The following is a 20,518-nucleotide window of genomic DNA, read 5'->3' as shown; positions in this document are numbered from 1 at the left end:
TAACCCTAACACTTACTCTAACCCTAACCCTAACCGTAACCCTAACACTAACACTAACCCTAACCATAAAACTAAACCTAACCCTGACCCTAACCTTCTAACTCTCTAAACATAACTCCTAACACGTAAATTCGAATCCTAACCCTAAGCCTAACAATAACCCTAAACAACCCTCACCCAAACCTAATCCTAAACCTAACCTTTACCCTTACCCTAACACTAACCCTAACCCTAACACTTACCCTTACCCTAACCCTAACCCTAACCCTAACACTAACCCTAACCCTAACACTAAACCTAAACCTAACCCTAAACCTAACACTAAACCTAACATTCTAAACCTAAGCCTAACCCTAAAAGTAACACTCGAACCCTAGCCCTATCCTTAGCCTCTAACCCTAACCCTAACCCGAACCCTAAACCTAAACTGTAACCATCTGACTCTAACCATAACCGTAACCATAACCCTAAACCTAACACTAAACCTAACCTCCAATCCTAACGCTAACCATAACCCCAAGACCAACCCTAACCCTCTAAACCTAACCCTAAAGCTAACCCCAACCCTCTAATCCTAACCATAACCAGAACACTAACCATAAACATCCAACCCTCTAACCCTAAACCTAACCCTAAACCTAACTCTAATACTAACAATGACGCTAACCCTAACACTAACCCTAATCCTAAACCTAAGCCTTACACTAAACCTAACCCTAACCCTAACCCTAACGATAACCCCAACCCAAACCCTAAACACTGATCCTAATCCTTACCCTAAAACTAACCCTACTCTAAACCTAAACCTAAACCTGTCCCTAGCCCTAACCCACCATCCCTAAAACTAATACTAACCCAAAAACCCTAAAACTAACCCTAACCGTAACCCTCTAAACCTAAACTTATCCCTAACCCTAACCCTAACCCTCTAACTCTCTAAACATAACCCTAACAATTACCCTCTAATCCTAACCCTAAGCTTAACGATAGCCCTGAACTCAACCATCACCCAAACCAAATCCTAAGCCTAAACTTTACCCTAACCCTAACAATAACCATAACCATAACAATTCCTCTTACCCTAACACTAACCCTAACCCTAACACTAACCCTAACACTAAACCTATCCCTAAACCTAAACCTAACCCTAACCCTAACACTAACCCTAACCCTCTAGCCATAAGCCTAACCCTATCCCTAACCCTAACCTTCTAAAGCTCTAAACCTAACCCTAACACTAAACCTAACCCTAACCCTAAACCTAACCCTAACACTAACATTAACCCTAACCCTAACCCTAACCCTAAAACCTATTCCTAACCCTAACCCTAAAACAAACCCTAACTCTAACCCTAACCCTAACCATATCCCTAGCACTAACCCTCTATCCCTACCATTAATACTAACCCTCAAACCCTAACACTAACCCTAACCATAAGAATCTTACCCTAACCTTAACCCTAACCCTAATCCTAACCCTCTAACTCTCTAAACATAACCCTAAAACTTACCTTCTAATCCTAACCCTAAGCCTAACCATAACCCTAAACCCAACCGTCACCCAACCCTAAACCTAACCCTAACCATTATCCTAACCCTAACACTAACCCTAAACCTAACATTTACTCTTACCCTAACCCTAACCCTAAACCTAACCCTAACCTTAACACTAAACCTAACCCTAAACCTAAACCTAACAATAACCCTACACTAACCCTAACCCTCTAACGCTAAGCCTAACCCTATGCCTCACACTAACTCTATAACGCTCTAACCCTAACACTAACACGAACCGTAACCGTAACCATAAACCTAACCCTAACCCTAACACTAACCCTAACCCTAACTCTAACCCTTACACTAACCCGAACCCTAACTCTAACCCTCTAACCATATGTCTAACCATAATCCTCTAATGTGAACCCTAACCCTAACCCTAATCCTAACAATAACTCTCTAACGCTAACCATATACTTAACACTAACCCGAACCCTAAACCTCTAACCCTCTAACCCTAACCCTAACCCTAAATCTAACCCTAACACTAAATCTAACACTCTAAACCTAACACTATCAATAAGCCTCTAAACCTATCCGTCTATTCCTAACCGTAGCCCTAACCCTAACACTAACACTAAACCTAACCTCTAACCCTAACGCTAACCCTGACCCTAGACCAACCCTAACCCTCTAAACCTAACCCTAACTCTAACCCCAACCTTCTAAACCTAACCATAACCAAAACCATAACCCTAAACATCCAACCCTCTAACCCTAAACCTAACCCTAACCCTAATACTAACCATAATGCTAACACTAACACTACCCCTAGTCCGAAACCTAACCCTTAGACTAAACCTAACATTAACCCTAACCCTAACCCTCTAACACTAAGCCTAAGCCTACCCCTAACCCTATCCCTCTAACGCTCTAACCCTAACACTAACACTAACCCTAACCCTAACGCTAAACCTAACCCTAACCCTAATCCTAACCCTCTAACCCTAACCCTAACCCTAACCCCAACCCTAACGGTAAACCCTAATCCTAACCCTAACCCTAAAACTAACCCTAACTATAACCCTAACACTAATCCTATCCCTAGCCCTAACCCACTATACCTAACACTAATACTAACCAACAAACCCTAACACTAATCCTAATCGTAACCCTCTAAACCTAACCTTATCCCTAACCCTAACCCTAACGCTAACACTAACCTTCTAACTCTCTAAACATATCCCTAACACTTACCCTCTAATCCTAACCCTAAGCATTACAATAGCCCTGAACTCAACCATCACCAAAACCAAATCCTAAGCCTAAACTTTACCCTAACCCTAACCCTAACACTAACCATAACCATAACACTTACTCTTACCCTAACACTAACCCTAACCCTAACCCTAACCCTAACATTAAACCTAACTCTAAAGCTAAACCTAAGAATAACCCTGCACTAACCCTAACCCTCTAACCCTAAACTTAACCCTATCCCTAACACTAACTCTCTAACGCTCTAACCCTAACACTAACACTAACCCTAACCCTAACCCTAAACCTAACCATAACTCTAACCCTTACACTAACACAAACCCTAACCCTACCCCTCTAGCCATAAGTCTAACCATAATCCTCTAACGTGAACTCTAACCCTAAACCTAATCCTAACAACAACCCTCTAATGATAACCATATCCCTAACACTCACCCAAACCATCACCCTCTAACCCTCTAACCGTAACCCTAACACTAAACCTAACCCTAACCATAAATCTAACACCCAACTCAAACCCTATCAATAAGCCTCTAAACCTAACCCTCTAACCCTAACCCTAACCCTACCCCTGACCCTAAGACCAACACTAACCCTCTAAACCTAACCCTAACGCTAACCCCAACCCTGTGAACCTAACCATAACCATAACCCTAACCCTCAACATCCAACCCTCTAAACCTAAAGCTCACCATAACTCTAACACTAATACTAACCTTAACGCTAACACTAACACTAACCATAATCCTAAACCTAGGCCTTACACTAAACCTAACCATAACCCTAAACCTTACACTCTAACCCTAATCCTAACCCTACCCCTATCCCTATACCTCTAACACTCTAACCCTAAAACTAACAATAACCCTAACCCTAAACCTAACCGTAAACCTAACCCTAACCCTAACACTAAATCTAACCCTAACTTTAACTCTAACCCTAACCCTAACCCTAACCCTAAACCCTATTCTTAACCCTAACCTTAAAACAAACCCTAACTCTAACCCTAACCCTAACCATATCCCTAGTCCTAACCCTCTATACCTAACACTAATACTAACACTCAAAGTCTAACACTAACCATAACTGTAAGACTCTAACCCAAACATTAACCCTAACCCTAATCCTAACCCTCTAACTCTCTAAACATAACCCTAACACTTACCTTCTAATCCTAACCCTAAGTCTAACCATAACCCTAAACCCAACCGTCACCCAAACCTAAACCTAACCCTAACCTTTATCCTAACCCTAACACTAACCCTAACCCTAACACTTACACTTACCCTAAACCTGAACCTAACCCTAACCCTAAGACTAACTCTAACACTAAACCTAACCCTAAACCTAAAACTAACAATAACCCTACACTAACCCTAATCCTCTAACCCTAAGCCTAACCCTATCCCTAACACTGACTCTCTAATGCTCTAACCATAACACTAACATTAAACCTAACCATAACCCTAAACCTAACCCTAACCCTAACACTAACCCTAACTCTACCCTTACACTAACATGAACACTAACCCTAACCCTCTAGCAATAAGTCTAACCATAAACCTCTAATGTGAACCCTAACCCTACACCTAATACTAACCATAAACCTCTAATGCTAACCATATCCCTAACACTAACCCGAACCCTAACCCTCTAAACCTCTAACCCTAACCTAACCCTAAACGTAACCCTAAACCTAAATCTAACACACTAACCCTAACCCTATCAATAAGCCTCTAAACCTAACCCTCTAACCCTAAGCCTAACCCTACCCCTAACCGTATCCCTCTAACGCTCTAAACCTAACACTAACACTAACCCTAAACCTAACCCTAAACCTAACCCTAACCCTAACACTAACCCTAAACCTAACCCTGAAACTAGCCCTTACCCTAACCCTAACCCTAAACCCTAAACCTAAACCTAACCCTAACCCTAAAACTAAACCAGACTCTATCCCTAACCCTAAGCCTATCCCTAGCCCTAAACCTCTATCCCTAACACTAATACTAACCCTAAAACCCTAACACTAAACCTAACACTAACCCTAACCCTAAACCTAAACGGAACCCTAACCGTAACACTATCCATAACCCTCTAACGCTAAGCCTTACCCTATCCCTAACCCTAAACCTCTAAAGCTCTAACCCTAAAACTAACACTAACCCTAACCCTAATCCTAAAACTAACCCTAACACTAACCCTAACCCTAACCCAACCCTAAACCCTAACCCTAAACCTAAAACTAACCCTAACTCTAACAGTAACACTGAAACTATCCCTAGCCCTAACCCTCTAACCCTAACACTAATCCTAACCCTCAAACCCTAACACTAACCCTAAACGTAACCCTCTAACCCTAACATTAACCCCCACCCTAACCTTAACCCTCTAACTCTCTAAACATTACCCTAACACTTACCCTCTAATACTTACACTAAGCCTAAACATAACCCTAAACCCAACCATCACCCAAACCTAATCCTAACCCTAACCATTACTCTAAACCTAACACTAACCCTAACACTTACTATAACCCTAACACTAACCCTAACCCTAACCCTAAAACTAACCCTAACACTAACCCTAACCCTAACCCTAACCCTAACACTAAACCATAACCCTAACCCTAATCCTGAAACTAACTGTAATCTAACACTAACCCTAAACCTAACACTATCCCTAACCCTGCAACTAACCCTAACTCTAACCCTAACCCTAGCCCTAACTCTGAAACTAACCCTAAATCTAAGCCTAAGCCTAACCCTAGCACTAGCCATAACACTAACACTAACACTCAACACCCTGACACTAACCCTAACGGTAACCCTCTGAACATAACCTTAACCCTAATTCTAACCCTAACCCTAACCTTCTAACTCTCTAAACATAACCCTAACACTTACCCTCTAAAACAAACCCTAAGAATAACCATAACCCTAAGTACTACCGTCACCCAAACCTAATCCTAACCCTAACACAAACCCTAACCCTAACACTTACTCTAACCCTAACCCTAACCATAACCCTAACACTAACACTAACCCTAACCATAAAACTAAACCTAACCCTGACCCTAACCCTCTAACTCTCTAAACATAACTCCTAACACGTAAATTCGAATCCTAACCCTAAGCCTAACAATAACCCTAAACAACCCTCACCCAAACCTAATCCTAAACCTAACCTTTACCCTTACCCTAACACTAACCCTAACCCTAACACTTACCCTTACCCTAACCCTAACCCTAACCCTAACACTAACCCTAACCCTAACACTAAACCTAAACCTAACCCTAAACCTAACACTAAACCTAACATTCTAAACCTAAGCCTAACCCTAAAAGTAACACTCGAACCCTAGCCCTATCCTTAGCCTCTAACCCTAACCCTAACCCGAACCCTAAACCTAAACTGTAACCATCTGACTCTAACCATAACCGTAACCATAACCCTAAACCTAACACTAAACCTAACCTCCAATCCTAACGCTAACCATAACCCCAAGACCAACCCTAACCCTCTAAACCTAACCCTAAAGCTAACCCCAACCCTCTAATCCTAACCATAACCAGAACACTAACCATAAACATCCAACCCTCTAACCCTAAACCTAACCCTAAACCTAACTCTAATACTAACAATGACGCTAACCCTAACACTAACCCTAATCCTAAACCTAAGCCTTACACTAAACCTAACCCTAACCCTAACCCTAACGATAACCCCAACCCAAACCCTAAACACTGATCCTAATCCTTACCCTAAAACTAACCCTACTCTAAACCTAAACCTAAACCTGTCCCTAGCCCTAACCCACCATCCCTAAAACTAATACTAACCCAAAAACCCTAAAACTAACCCTAACCGTAACCCTCTAAACCTAACCTTATCCCTAACCCTAACCCTAACCCTCTAACTCTCTAAACATAACCCTAACAATTACCCTCTAATCCTAACCCTAAGCTTAACGATAGCCCTGAACTCAACCATCACCCAAACCAAATCCTAAGCCTAAACTTTACCCTAACCCTAACAATAACCATAACCATAACAATTCCTCTTACCCTAACACTAACCCTAACCCTAACACTAACCCTAACACTAAACCTATCCCTAAACCTAAACCTAACCCTAACCCTAACACTAACCCTAACCCTCTAGCCATAAGCCTAACCCTATCCCTAACCCTAACCTTCTAAAGCTCTAAACCTAACCCTAACACTAAACCTAACCCTAACCCTAAACCTAACCCTAACACTAACATTAACCCTAACCCTAACCCTAACCCTAAAACCTATTCCTAACCCTAACCCTAAAACAAACCCTAACTCTAACCCTAACCCTAACCATATCCCTAGCACTAACCCTCTATCCCTACCATTAATACTAACCCTCAAACCCTAACACTAACCCTAACCATAAGAATCTTACCCTAACCTTAACCCTAACCCTAATCCTAACCCTCTAACTCTCTAAACATAACCCTAAAACTTACCTTCTAATCCTAACCCTAAGCCTAACCATAACCCTAAACCCAACCGTCACCCAACCCTAAACCTAACCCTAACCATTATCCTAACCCTAACACTAACCCTAAACCTAACATTTACTCTTACCCTAACCCTAACCCTAAACCTAACCCTAACCTTAACACTAAACCTAACCCTAAACCTAAACCTAACAATAACCCTACACTAACCCTAACCCTCTAACGCTAAGCCTAACCCTATGCCTCACACTAACTCTATAACGCTCTAACCCTAACACTAACACGAACCGTAACCGTAACCATAAACCTAACCCTAACCCTAACACTAACCCTAACCCTAACTCTAACCCTTACACTAACCCGAACCCTAACTCTAACCCTCTAACCATATGTCTAACCATAATCCTCTAATGTGAACCCTAACCCTAACCCTAATCCTAACAATAACTCTCTAACGCTAACCATATACTTAACACTAACCCGAACCCTAAACCTCTAACCCTCTAACCCTAACCCTAACCCTAAATCTAACCCTAACACTAAATCTAACACTCTAAACCTAACACTATCAATAAGCCTCTAAACCTATCCGTCTATTCCTAACCGTAGCCCTAACCCTAACACTAACACTAAACCTAACCTCTAACCCTAACGCTAACCCTGACCCTAGACCAACCCTAACCCTCTAAACCTAACCCTAACTCTAACCCCAACCTTCTAAACCTAACCATAACCAAAACCATAACCCTAAACATCCAACCCTCTAACCCTAAACCTAACCCTAACCCTAATACTAACCATAATGCTAACACTAACACTACCCCTAGTCCGAAACCTAACCCTTAGACTAAACCTAACATTAACCCTAACCCTAACCCTCTAACACTAAGCCTAACCCTACCCCTAACCCTATCCCTCTAACGCTCTAACCCTAACACTAACACTAACCCTAACCCTAACGCTAAACCTAACCCTAACCCTAATCCTAACCCTCTAACCCTAACCCTAACCCTAACCCCAACCCTAACGGTAAACCCTAATCCTAACCCTAACCCTAAAACTAACCCTAACTATAACCCTAACACTAACCCTATCCCTAGCCCTAACCCACTATACCTAACACTAATACTAACCAACAAACCCTAACACTAATCCTAATCGTAACCCTCTAAACCTAACCTTATCCCTAACCCTAACCCTAACGCTAACACTAACCTTCTAACTCTCTAAACATATCCCTAACACTTACCCTCTAATCCTAACCCTAAGCATTACAATAGCCCTGAACTCAACCATCACCAAAACCAAATCCTAAGCCTAAACTTTACCCTAACCCTAACCCTAACACTAACCATAACCATAACACTTACTCTTACCCTAACACTAACCCTAACCCTAACCCTAACCCTAACATTAAACCTAGCTCTAAAGCTAAACCTAAGAATAACCCTGCACTAACCCTAACCCTCTAACCCTAAACTTAACCCTATCCCTAACACTAACTCTCTAACGCTCTAACCCTAACACTAACACTAACCCTAACCCTAACCCTAAACCTAACCATAACTCTAACCCTTACACTAACACGAACCCTAACCCTACCCCTCTAGCCATAAGTCTAAAAATAATCCTCTAACGTGAACTCTAACCCTAAACCTAATCCTAACAACAACCCTCTAATGATAACCATATCCCTAACACTCACCCAAACCATCACCCTCTAACCCTCTAACCATAACCCTAACACTAAACCTAACCCTAACCATAAATCTAACACCCAACTCAAACCCTATCAATAAGCCTCTAAACCTAACCCTCTAACCCTAACCCTAACCCTACCCCTGACCCTAAGACCAACACTAACCCTCTAAACCTAACCCTAACGCTAACCCCAACCCTGTGAACCTAACCATAACCATAACCCTAACCCTCAACATCCAACCCTCTAAACCTAAAGCTCACCATAACTCTAACACTAATACTAACCTTAACGCTAACACTAACACTAACCATAATCCTAAACCTAGGCCTTACACTAAACCTAACCATAACCCTAAACCTTACACTCTAACCCTAATCCTAACCCTACCCCTATCCCTATACCTCTAACACTCTAACCCTAAAACTAACAATAACCCTAACCCTAAACCTAACCGTAAACCTAACCCTAACCCTAACACTAAATCTAACCCTAACTTTAACTCTAACCCTAACCCTAACCCTAACCCTAAACCCTATTCTTAACCCTAACCTTAAAACAAACCCTAACTCTAACCCTAACCCTAACCATATCCCTAGTCCTAACCCTCTATACCTAACACTAATACTAACACTCAAAGTCTAACACTAACCATAACTGTAAGACTCTAACCCAAACATTAACCCTAACCCTAATCCTAACCCTCTAACTCTCTAAACATAACCCTAACACTTACCTTCTAATCCTAACCCTAAGTCTAACCATAACCCTAAACCCAACCGTCACCCAAACCTAAACCTAACCCTAACCTTTATCCTAACCCTAACACTAACCCTAACCCTAACACTTACACTTACCCTAAACCTGAACCTAACCCTAACCCTAAGACTAACTCTAACACTAAACCTAACCCTAAACCTAAAACTAACAATAACCCTACACTAACCCTAATCCTCTAACCCTAAGCCTAACCCTATCCCTAACACTGACTCTCTAATGCTCTAACCATAACACTAACATTAAACCTAACCATAACCCTAAACCTAACCCTAACCCTAACACTAACCCTAACTCTACCCTTACACTAACATGAACACTAACCCTAACCCTCTAGCAATAAGTCTAACCATAAACCTCTAATGTGAACCCTAACCCTACACCTAATACTAACCATAAACCTCTAATGCTAACCATATCCCTAACACTAACCCGAACCCTAACCCTCTAAACCTCTAACCCTAACCTAACCCTAAACGTAACCCTAAACCTAAATCTAACACACTAACCCTAACCCTATCAATAAGCCTCTAAACCTAACCCTCTAACCCTAAGCCTAACCCTACCCCTAACCATATCCCTCTAACGCTCTAAACCTAACACTAACACTAACCCTAAACCTAACCCTAAACCTAACCCTAACCCTAACACTAACCCTAAACCTAACCCTGAAACTAGCCCTTACCCTAACCCTAACCCTAAACCCTAAACCTAAACCTAACCCTAACCCTAAAACTAAACCAGACTCTATCCCTAACCCTAAGCCTATCCCTAGCCCTAAACCTCTATCCCTAACACTAATACTAACCCTAAAACCCTAACACTAAACCTAACACTAACCCTAACCCTAAACCTAAACGGAACCCTAACCGTAACACTATCCATAACCCTCTAACGCTAAGCCTTACCCTATCCCTAACCCTAAACCTCTAAAGCTCTAACCCTAAAACTAACACTAACCCTAACCCTAATCCTAAAACTAACCCTAACACTAACCCTAACCCTAACCCAACCCTAAACCCTAACCCTAAACCTAAAACTAACCCTAACTCTAACAGTAACACTGAAACTATCCCTAGCCCTAACCCTCTAACCCTAACACTAATCCTAACCCTCAAACCCTAACACTAACCCTAAACGTAACCCTCTAACCCTAACATTAACCCCCACCCTAACCTTAACCCTCTAACTCTCTAAACATTACCCTAACACTTACCCTCTAATACTTACACTAAGCCTAAACATAACCCTAAACCCAACCATCACCCAAACCTAATCCTAACCCTAACCATTACTCTAAACCTAACACTAACCCTAACACTTACTATAACCCTAACACTAACCCTAACCCTAACCCTAAAACTAACCCTAACACTAACCCTAACCCTAACCCTAACCCTAACACTAAACCATAACCCTAACCCTAATCCTGAAACTAACTGTAATCTAACACTAACCCTAAACCTAACACTATCCCTAACCCTGCAACTAACCCTAACTCTAACCCTAACCCTAGCCCTAACTCTGAAACTAACCCTAAATCTAAGCCTAAGCCTAACCCTAGCACTAGCCATAACACTAACACTAACACTCAACACCCTGACACTAACCCTAACGGTAACCCTCTGAACATAACCTTAACCCTAATTCTAACCCTAACCCTAACCTTCTAACTCTCTAAACATAACCCTAACACTTACCCTCTAAAACAAACCCTAAGAATAACCATAACCCTAAGTACTACCGTCACCCAAACCTAATCCTAACCCTAACACAAACCCTAACCCTAACACTTACTCTAACCCTAACCCTAACCATAACCCTAACACTAACACTAACCCTAACCATAAAACTAAACCTAACCCTGACCCTAACCCTCTAACTCTCTAAACATAACTCCTAACACGTAAATTCGAATCCTAACCCTAAGCCTAACAATAACCCTAAACAACCCTCACCCAAACCTAATCCTAAACCTAACCTTTACCCTTACCCTAACACTAACCCTAACCCTAACACTTACCCTTACCCTAACCCTAACCCTAACCCTAACACTAACCCTAACCCTAACACTAAACCTAAACCTAACCCTAAACCTAACACTAAACCTAACATTCTAAACCTAAGCCTAACCCTAAAAGTAACACTCGAACCCTAGCCCTATCCTTAGCCTCTAACCCTAACCCTAACCCGAACCCTAAACCTAAACTGTAACCATCTGACTCTAACCATAACCGTAACCATAACCCTAAACCTAACACTAAACCTAACCTCCAATCCTAACGCTAACCATAACCCCAAGACCAACCCTAACCCTCTAAACCTAACCCTAAAGCTAACCCCAACCCTCTAATCCTAACCATAACCAGAACACTAACCATAAACATCCAACCCTCTAACCCTAAACCTAACCCTAAACCTAACTCTAATACTAACAATGACGCTAACCCTAACACTAACCCTAATCCTAAACCTAAGCCTTACACTAAACCTAACCCTAACCCTAACCCTAACGATAACCCCAACCCAAACCCTAAACACTGATCCTAATCCTTACCCTAAAACTAACCCTACTCTAAACCTAAACCTAAACCTGTCCCTAGCCCTAACCCACCATCCCTAAAACTAATACTAACCCAAAAACCCTAAAACTAACCCTAACCGTAACCCTCTAAACCTAACCTTATCCCTAACCCTAACCCTAACCCTCTAACTCTCTAAACATAACCCTAACAATTACCCTCTAATCCTAACCCTAAGCTTAACGATAGCCCTGAACTCAACCATCACCCAAACCAAATCCTAAGCCTAAACTTTACCCTAACCCTAACAATAACCATAACCATAACAATTCCTCTTACCCTAACACTAACCCTAACCCTAACACTAACCCTAACACTAAACCTATCCCTAAACCTAAACCTAACCCTAACCCTAACACTAACCCTAACCCTCTAGCCATAAGCCTAACCCTATCCCTAACCCTAACCTTCTAAAGCTCTAAACCTAACCCTAACACTAAACCTAACCCTAACCCTAAACCTAACCCTAACACTAACATTAACCCTAACCCTAACCCTAACCCTAAAACCTATTCCTAACCCTAACCCTAAAACAAACCCTAACTCTAACCCTAACCCTAACCATATCCCTAGCACTAACCCTCTATCCCTACCATTAATACTAACCCTCAAACCCTAACACTAACCCTAACCATAAGAATCTTACCCTAACCTTAACCCTAACCCTAATCCTAACCCTCTAACTCTCTAAACATAACCCTAAAACTTACCTTCTAATCCTAACCCTAAGCCTAACCATAACCCTAAACCCAACCGTCACCCAACCCTAAACCTAACCCTAACCATTATCCTAACCCTAACACTAACCCTAAACCTAACATTTACTCTTACCCTAACCCTAACCCTAAACCTAACCCTAACCTTAACACTAAACCTAACCCTAAACCTAAACCTAACAATAACCCTACACTAACCCTAACCCTCTAACGCTAAGCCTAACCCTATGCCTCACACTAACTCTATAACGCTCTAACCCTAACACTAACACGAACCGTAACCGTAACCATAAACCTAACCCTAACCCTAACACTAACCCTAACCCTAACTCTAACCCTTACACTAACCCGAACCCTAACTCTAACCCTCTAACCATATGTCTAACCATAATCCTCTAATGTGAACCCTAACCCTAACCCTAATCCTAACAATAACTCTCTAACGCTAACCATATACTTAACACTAACCCGAACCCTAAACCTCTAACCCTCTAACCCTAACCCTAACCCTAAATCTAACCCTAACACTAAATCTAACACTCTAAACCTAACACTATCAATAAGCCTCTAAACCTATCCGTCTATTCCTAACCGTAGCCCTAACCCTAACACTAACACTAAACCTAACCTCTAACCCTAACGCTAACCCTGACCCTAGACCAACCCTAACCCTCTAAACCTAACCCTAACTCTAACCCCAACCTTCTAAACCTAACCATAACCAAAACCATAACCCTAAACATCCAACCCTCTAACCCTAAACCTAACCCTAACCCTAATACTAACCATAATGCTAACACTAACACTACCCCTAGTCCGAAACCTAACCCTTAGACTAAACCTAACATTAACCCTAACCCTAACCCTCTAACACTAAGCCTAACCCTACCCCTAACCCTATCCCTCTAACGCTCTAACCCTAACACTAACACTAACCCTAACCCTAACGCTAAACCTAACCCTAACCCTAATCCTAACCCTCTAACCCTAACCCTAACCCTAACCCCAACCCTAACGGTAAACCCTAATCCTAACCCTAACCCTAAAACTAACCCTAACTATAACCCTAACACTAACCCTATCCCTAGCCCTAACCCACTATACCTAACACTAATACTAACCAACAAACCCTAACACTAATCCTAATCGTAACCCTCTAAACCTAACCTTATCCCTAACCCTAACCCTAACGCTAACACTAACCTTCTAACTCTCTAAACATATCCCTAACACTTACCCTCTAATCCTAACCCTAAGCATTACAATAGCCCTGAACTCAACCATCACCAAAACCAAATCCTAAGCCTAAACTTTACCCTAACCCTAACCCTAACACTAACCATAACCATAACACTTACTCTTACCCTAACACTAACCCTAACCCTAACCCTAACCCTAACATTAAACCTAGCTCTAAAGCTAAACCTAAGAATAACCCTGCACTAACCCTAACCCTCTAACCCTAAACTTAACCCTATCCCTAACACTAACTCTCTAACGCTCTAACCCTAACACTAACACTAACCCTAACCCTAACCCTAAACCTAACCATAACTCTAACCCTTACACTAACACGAACCCTAACCCTACCCCTCTAGCCATAAGTCTAAAAATAATCCTCTAACGTGAACTCTAACCCTAAACCTAATCCTAACAACAACCCTCTAATGATAACCATATCCCTAACACTCACCCAAACCATCACCCTCTAACCCTCTAACCGTAACCCTAACACTAAACCTAACCCTAACCATAAATCTAACACCCAACTCAAACCCTATCAATAAGCCTCTAAACCTAACCCTCTAACCCTAACCCTAACCCTACCCCTGACCCTAAGACCAACACTAACCCTCTAAACCTAACCCTAACGCTAACCCCAACCCTGTGAACCTAACCATAACCATAACCCTAACCCTCAACATCCAACCCTCTAAACCTAAAGCTCACCATAACTCTAACACTAATACTAACCTTAACGCTAACACTAACACTAACCATAATCCTAAACCTAGGCCTTACACTAAACCTAACCATAACCCTAAACCTTACACTCTAACCCTAATCCTAACCCTACCCCTATCCCTATACCTCTAACACTCTAACCCTAAAACTAACAATAACCCTAACCCTAAACCTAACCGTAAACCTAACCCTAACCCTAACACTAAATCTAACCCTAACTTTAACTCTAACCCTAACCCTAACCCTAACCCTAAACCCTATTCTTAACCCTAACCTTAAAACAAACCCTAACTCTAACCCTAACCCTAACCATATCCCTAGTCCTAACCCTCTATACCTAACACTAATACTAACACTCAAAGTCTAACACTAACCATAACTGTAAGACTCTAACCCAAACATTAACCCTAACCCTAATCCTAACCCTCTAACTCTCTAAACATAACCCTAACACTTACCTTCTAATCCTAACCCTAAGTCTAACCATAACCCTAAACCCAACCGTCACCCAAACCTAAACCTAACCCTAACCTTTATCCTAACCCTAACACTAACCCTAACCCTAACACTTACACTTACCCTAAACCTGAACCTAACCCTAACCCTAAGACTAACTCTAACACTAAACCTAACCCTAAACCTAAAACTAACAATAACCCTACACTAACCCTAATCCTCTAACCCTAAGCCTAACCCTATCCCTAACACTGACTCTCTAATGCTCTAACCATAACACTAACATTAAACCTAACCATAACCCTAAACCTAACCCTAACCCTAACACTAACCCTAACTCTACCCTTACACTAACATGAACACTAACCCTAACCCTCTAGCAATAAGTCTAACCATAAACCTCTAATGTGAACCCTAACCCTACACCTAATACTAACCATAAACCTCTAATGCTAACCATATCCCTAACACTAACCCGAACCCTAACCCTCTAAACCTCTAACCCTAACCTAACCCTAAACGTAACCCTAAACCTAAATCTAACACACTAACCCTAACCCTATCAATAAGCCTCTAAACCTAACCCTCTAACCCTAAGCCTAACCCTACCCCTAACCGTATCCCTCTAACGCTCTAAACCTAACACTAACACTAACCCTAAACCTAACCCTAAACCTAACCCTAACCCTAACACTAACCCTAAACCTAACCCTGAAACTAGCCCTTACCCTAACCCTAACCCTAAACCCTAAACCTAAACCTAACCCTAACCCTAAAACTAAACCAGACTCTATCCCTAACCCTAAGCCTATCCCTAGCCCTAAACCTCTATCCCTAACACTAATACTAACCCTAAAACCCTAACACTAAACCTAACACTAACCCTAACCCTAAACCTAAACGGAACCCTAACCGTAACACTATCCATAACCCTCTAACGCTAAGCCTTACCCTATCCCTAACCCTAAACCTCTAAAGCTCTAACCCTAAAACTAACACTAACCCTAACCCTAATCCTAAAACTAACCCTAACACTAACCCTAACCCTAACCCAACCCTAAACCCTAACCCTAAACCTAAAACTAACCCTAACTCTAACAGTAACACTGAAACTATCCCTAGCCCTAACCCTCTAACCCTAACACTAATCCTAACCCTCAAACCCTAACACTAACCCTAAACGTAACCCTCTAACCCTAACATTAACCCCCACCCTAACCTTAACCCTCTAACTCTCTAAACATTACCCTAACACTTACCCTCTAATACTTACACTAAGCCTAAACATAACCCTAAACCCAACCATCACCCAAACCTAATCCTAACCCTAACCATTACTCTAAACCTAACACTAACCCTAACACTTACTCTAACCCTAACACTAACCCTAACCCTAACCCTAAAACTAACCCTAACACTAACCCTAACCCTAACCCTAACCCTAACACTAAACCATAACCCTAACCCTAATCCTGAAACTAACTGTAATCTAACACTAACCCTAAACCTAACACTATCCCTAACCCTGCAACTAACCCTAACTCTAACCCTAACCCTAGCCCTAACTCTGAAACTAACCCTAAATCTAAGCCTAAGCCTAACCCTAGCACTAGCCATAACACTAACACTAACACTCAACACCCTGACACTAACCCTAACGGTAACCCTCTGAACATAACCTTAACCCTAATTCTAACCCTAACCCTAACCTTCTAACTCTCTAAACATAACCCTAACACTTACCCTCTAAAACAAACCCTAAGAATAACCATAACCCTAAGTACTACCGTCACCCAAACCTAATCCTAACCCTAACACAAACCCTAACCCTAACACTTACTCTAACCCTAACCCTAACCATAACCCTAACACTAACACTAACCCTAACCATAAAACTAAACCTAACCCTGACCCTAACCCTCTAACTCTCTAAACATAACTCCTAACACGTAAATTCGAATCCTAACCCTAAGCCTAACAATAACCCTAAACAACCCTCACCCAAACCTAATCCTAAACCTAACCTTTACCCTTACCCTAACACTAACCCTAACCCTAACACTTACCCTTACCCTAACCCTAACCCTAACACTAACCCTAACCCTAACACTAAACCTAAACCTAACCCTAAACCTAACACTAAACCTAACATTCTAAACCTAAGCCTAACCCTAAAAGTAACACTCGAACCCTAGCCCTATCCTTAGCCTCTAACCCTAACCCTAACCCGAACCCTAAACCTAAACTGTAACCATCTGACTCTAACCATAACCGTAACCATAACCCTAAACCTAACACTAAACCTAACCTCCAATCCTAACGCTAACCATAACCCCAAGACCAACCCTAACCCTCTAAACCTAACCCTAAAGCTAACCCCAACCCTCTAATCCTAACCATAACCAGAACACTAACCATAAACATCCAACCCTCTAACCCTAAACCTAACCCTAAACCTAACTCTAATACTAACAATGACGCTAACCCTAACACTAACCCTAATCCTAAACCTAAGCCTTACACTAAACCTAACCCTAACCCTAACCCTAACGTTAACCCCAACCCAAACCCTAAACACTGATCCTAATCCTTACCCTAAAACTAACCCTACTCTAACCCTAAACCTAAACCTGTCCCTAGCCCTAACCCACCATCCCTAAAACTAATACTAACCCAAAAACCCTAAAACTAACCCTAACCGTAACCCTCTAAACCTAACCTTATCCCTAACCCTAACCCTAACCCTCTAACTCTCTAAACATAACCCTAACAATTACCCTCTAATCCTAACCCTAAGCTTAACGATAGCCCTGAACTCAACCATCACCCAAACCAAATCCTAAGCCTAAACTTTACCCTAACCCTAACAATAACCATAACCATAACAATTCCTCTTACCCTAACACTAACCCTAACCCTAACACTAACCCTAACACTAAACCTATCCCTAAACCTAAACCTAACCCTAACCCTAACACTAACCCTAACCCTCTAGCCATAAGCCTAACCCTATCCCTAACCCTAACCTTCTAAAGCTCTAAACCTAACCCTAACACTAAACCTAACCCTAACCCTAAACCTAACCCTAACACTAACATTAACCCTAACCCTAACCCTAACCCTAAAACCTATTCCTAACACTAACCCTAAAACAAACCCTAACTCTAACCCTAACCCTAACCATATCCCTAGCACTAACCCTCTATCCCTACCATTAATACTAACCCTCAAACCCTAACACTAACCCTAACCATAAGAATCTTACCCTAACCTTAACCCTAACCCTAATCCTAACCCTCTAACTCTCTAAACATAACCCTAAAACTTACCTTCTAATCCTAACCCTAAGCCTAACCATAACCCTAAACCCAACCGTCACCCAACCCTAAACCTAACCCTAACCATTATCCTAACCCTAACACTAACCCTAAACCTAACATTTACTCTTATCCTAACCCTAACCCTAAACCTAACCCTAACCTTAACACTAAACCTAACCCTAAACCTAAACCTAACAATAACCCTACACTAACCCTAACCCTGTAACGCTAAGCCTAACCCTATGCCTCACACTAACTCTATAACGCTCTAACCCTAACACTAACACTAACCGAAACCGTAACCATAAACCTAACCCTAACCCTAACACTAACCCTAACCCTAACTCTAACCCTTACACTAACCCGAACCCTAACTCTAACCCTCTAACCATATGTCTAACCATAATCCTCTAATGTGAACCCTAACCCTAACCCTAATCCTAACAATAACTCTCTAACGCTAACCATATACTTAACACTAACCCGAACCCTAAACCTCTAACCCTCTAACCCTAACCCTAACCCTAAATCTAACCCTAACACTAAATCTAACACTCTAAACCTAACACTATCAATAAGCCTCTAAACCTATCCGTCTATTCCTAACCGTAGCCCTAACCCTAACACTAACACTAAACCTAACCTCTAACCCTAACGCTAAACCTGACCCTAGACCAACCCTAACCCTCTAAACCTAACCCTAACTCTAACCCCAACCTTCTAAACCTAACCATAACCAAAACCATAACCCTAAACATCCAACCCTCTAACCCTAAACCTAACCCTAACCCTAATACTAACCATAATGCTAACACTAACACTACCCCTAGTCCGAAACCTAACCCTTAGACTAAACCTAACATTAACCCTAACCCTAACACTCTAACACTAAGCCTAACCCTACCCCTAACCCTATCCCTCTAACGCTCTAACCCTAACACTAACACTAACCCTAACCCTAACGCTAAACCTAACCCTAACCCTAATCCTAACCCTCTAACCCTAACCCTAACCCTAACCCCAAACCTAATGGTAAACCCTAATCCTAACCCTAACCCTAAAACTAACCCTAACTATAACCCTAACACTAACCCTATCCCTAGCCCTAACCCTCTATACCTAACACTAATACTAACCAACAAACCCTAACCCGAATCCTAATCGTAAACCTCTAAACCTAACCTTATCCCTAACCCTAACCCTAACGCTAACACTAACCCTCTAACTCTCTAAACATATCCCTAACACTTACCCTCTAATCCTAACCCTAAGCATTACAATAGCCCTGAACTCAACCATCACCAAAACCAAATCCTAAGCCTAAACTTTACCCTAACCCTAACACTAACTATAACCATAACACTTACTCTTACCCTAACACTAACCCTAACCCTAACCCTAACCCTAACCCTAACATTAAACCTAACCCTAAAGCTAAACCTAAGAATAACCCTGCACTAACCCTAACCCTCTAACCCTAAACTTAACCCTAGCCCTAACACTAACTCTCTAACGCTCTAACCTTAACACTAACACTAACCCTAACCCTAACCCTAAACCTAACCATAACTCTAACCCTTACACTAACACGAACCCTAACCCTACCCCTCTAGCCATAAGTCTAACCATAATCCTCTAACGTGAACTCTAACCCTAAACCTAATCCTAACAACAACCCTCTAATGATAACCATATCCCTAACACTCACCCAAACCATCACCCTCTAACCCTCTAAC

Source organism: Cavia porcellus, unplaced genomic scaffold, assembly GCF_034190915.1.
Source record: "Cavia porcellus strain 051 isolate PalLab524CR breed Dunkin Hartley unplaced genomic scaffold, mCavPor4.1 scaffold_47, whole genome shotgun sequence".
In the NCBI taxonomy this organism is placed as follows: Eukaryota; Metazoa; Chordata; class Mammalia; order Rodentia; family Caviidae; genus Cavia; species Cavia porcellus.
Note: the sequence above shows the minus strand (reverse complement) of the source record.